This window comes from Arachis duranensis, chromosome 10 (assembly GCF_000817695.3).
Source record: "Arachis duranensis cultivar V14167 chromosome 10, aradu.V14167.gnm2.J7QH, whole genome shotgun sequence".
Classification (NCBI taxonomy): domain Eukaryota; kingdom Viridiplantae; phylum Streptophyta; class Magnoliopsida; order Fabales; family Fabaceae; genus Arachis; species Arachis duranensis.
Window position 1 is genome coordinate 35,792,560 of NC_029781.3, and position 3,076 is coordinate 35,795,635.

Genomic DNA, 3,076 nt, shown 5'->3' on the forward strand with positions numbered 1-3,076 from the left:
AATAAATGGTGTGAATTTAATGTATAAAATAGACGCGAAAGACGTTACTTTTTTTTAAATTAAAATCGACAACGCTGCCGTCGATTTTTATTGCTAAAAACACTAGCTCCGTACCCACTTCCTGCCTCCAAGTTCAGAAACACAAATTTATCCTTTCTACAAATGAATTTTAAACCCTAATCCAATTGAATCGTTTAATTAGAACCTTTATGAAATCTGCCTCAAATTAGAACCCACCGTCATCATCAATGACAACAATATAATGGCATTGATAGTAAAGTTTTAATAAGTTCAATGTTTAAGTTCCAAGTGTTGTCTTTTTCTTTGTCCTTTCTGTTCTTGGTTTTGATTGAGTTTTTTTTTTTTTTTCCGGGTCAAAGGGAGCAACAATTACTCAATTACTCTCTCCCTTTCTAGCGACCCCACAGCCGAGTTGAACAAAGCCTCCCCCTGTCGCTCCGCTGCTGCCGCACCATCGTCGCTCCTTCTCTCTGTTGTGGTCATCGCTCCTCCTACTTTGGTCCTTCTCCGCTCTTTCTCAGTCAAGCTCATAAGAACCAGGTATCATTTTCTAACTATTACTAAACTCTTTCCAAAGCCGACTTCAGTTTTATTTGAAAATCCCCTATTTCAAATGTAAACTTGACCTAATTGTAATATCATCTTCTCTATATTTGAAAAGAATATATGATATATGTTGTGAAATCGATAATTTAGGTTAGGTCAAGAGAGACCATAGCTTTTGGATCTCCTGAAGTATTGAGTCCTTTACAATTGAGCCTGAAGTAAGAAGAATCAAATCTCATTCGTCACACAAAATCTAAGACGAAGATCAAGTATAGCTCTTCTCTAATCCTACTTCCTAGTTTCAATATGATTCTTTTTTTTAATAGATCCTAGTTTCAATAGGATTGATTCTTATTATTTGAACACATTAATTTGAATCACCTAATTAATAATATTATGGATAAATTATATTCTCTTTCCTAAAATATTTTTAAATTATTTCACTCATCTCTTCTCTAATTGTCTAATTTATACTAACTATTTCTAACTTATTATTTTTATTTTTGAAGTGATTTTCTGAAGTGATTTTGAATTTTTGATATACTTGCTGCTTTAGTACAAGGAATAAGAAAATGGGAGTTCAAAAGGTAAGTGAAATGCAGTTCCAATTAAGGATCCAACTTCCAGTTTGGTCTTACTGTGCAGTGAATGTAGCAGTGCTAGTTGCTCCAATAGTCAGTTCATTGGTTTTTCTGGTGGTTGGAATTGTTATTGGGATTTATATCTAGAAACACAGATACATTCAAAAGAAAAGAAGCGGTAAGTGACTTATTAGTACCTTACTGTACTTGCTTAGAAGACAATTATGTTTAAGAATGTTTACTCATCTCGATCATCATTCTGGCTTCAAGGTTCATATGCTGCACGTTTTGCATTTTCATAGGCTTGTATAGATATATAAATATATAATATAATATAAAGTCTCTATCTATACTTCGCTAGAAGTTGTACTTTAGTGGCAAATTTGTTTGATGGGTTATTGTAGTTGAAATTTCTATTTTGCCTTATTTAAGAGAGATCGTTTTAACTCTATGTGTTTAATTAATATAATGATCATAATATAAGCTAATTCATGTGTCGTAATTAATCCTTGTTAAGGAATTATGAAAGTCCCATTTAATTAAGGGAAATGTTAAGTGGATAATTGGCAAATACATAGAGAAAAGTTGAACATTTCTTTTCTAAATTGAAAGTTGGATGATTATTAGTAAGAAGACAAAAAGAAACAGTTAATGTGTATGGCGGATTCCTTGTTTTGTTATTGACGTGTTTGGGTGTGATTAACAAATATCAAATAATACTAGTAATGCTGCAGTGCTGCTTAATAACTTATTTTTAATTGTAATGCAATTCAAGCCTTGCTGATATTATGTACTTAATAATTTATTTTGTCCTGTTGAAGGTTACGTTGAATTTATGCCAAAATTTAGTGTGAGGGGAATTTGGCAGAGATGGCGTGAGTCATATCCATCCGAAGGATCTAAAGTTGATGATGCTATAACTGTTTTCACTAGAGTAAGTATAGTTCTGCCTAACACTACACAATCCTATATAATATAATGTAAGCCAAACTGAAGACAGAACTATATTTGGTGTTATATAATCATAAAATATACAATTAAAAACCTTTTCTCAGGTGATTTTGTTCTCATTATATCCTTTTGTGAATTAAGGTTCCAACTATGTACACCAGGTTGATACAAGGTTATCATGATTGACTTTAAGGTTCCAACTATGTTCTCATTATATTTTTTATTTTAATGATTAACTTTTCCAGTGTGTAAGTTAGCATGCATGGATGCTTTGCCATTTATGTTGTGTTGTCTTGCATTTCTTCTGATTATTGATTAATACCTTCATGCCTGAATCTGAATCTGTATTGCTTTTTGCTTTGCTGCAATTTTTTATATCAATGTTTACATAGATAATAGATCAACAAAGTAGCTCTGTTCTTGTAACTAAGCTATCAATGAGAATTTTGTTCTTGTAAAGGATAAATTGGTTCCCTGTGATGCCCTTTTTCAATACCATGCAAATGCTGATATTAGATGATTAAGACATCAGTTTATTTTACTAAGGGAGCCTGTCCATTACACTATTTCGCTGTTTCTTTCTCGTTTCCAATTTAGTAGTTACCAGCGTGATAACCCGTGGAATGTACGGGATTCACGAAATTTAAACCTTTTTAAAAGAAAAATACTAATAATATAACTAAAATATATTCTATAAAAATAAATATGTTGTATTAATTTTGGATAATTATAAAATTATCATTACACTAAAAAATAAAAAAATAGATTACAACAATTATTCAATTTGTCAATAAATAGTATAACATATTTTGTAAGATAATAAAATACTCAAACAATTGATAGACACTAAAAAAAACAGAAAAAAAGTCCAACAGAGATATAGTTTACTATTACGTATTATCTTAAGAACACATAACGTCAAGATACTTACTGATAGCAAAACAAAATATATACAACATATATAAATTTGTTCATTA

The 3,076-nt window shown here is 30.8% G+C and overlaps 1 non-coding gene across 1 annotated transcript; it reads left to right on the plus strand.

Annotated features, from left to right (window-relative positions):
* Nucleotides 1-2,568: 2,568 nt before the first annotated feature.
* LOC127743732 (small nucleolar RNA snoR53Y) lies at nt 2,569-2,651 on the plus strand. Its single transcript, XR_008005116.1, has one exon. It is a non-coding gene; the product is annotated as a small nucleolar RNA snoR53Y (small nucleolar RNA).
* The last annotated feature ends 425 nt before the right edge of the window (nt 2,652-3,076 follow it).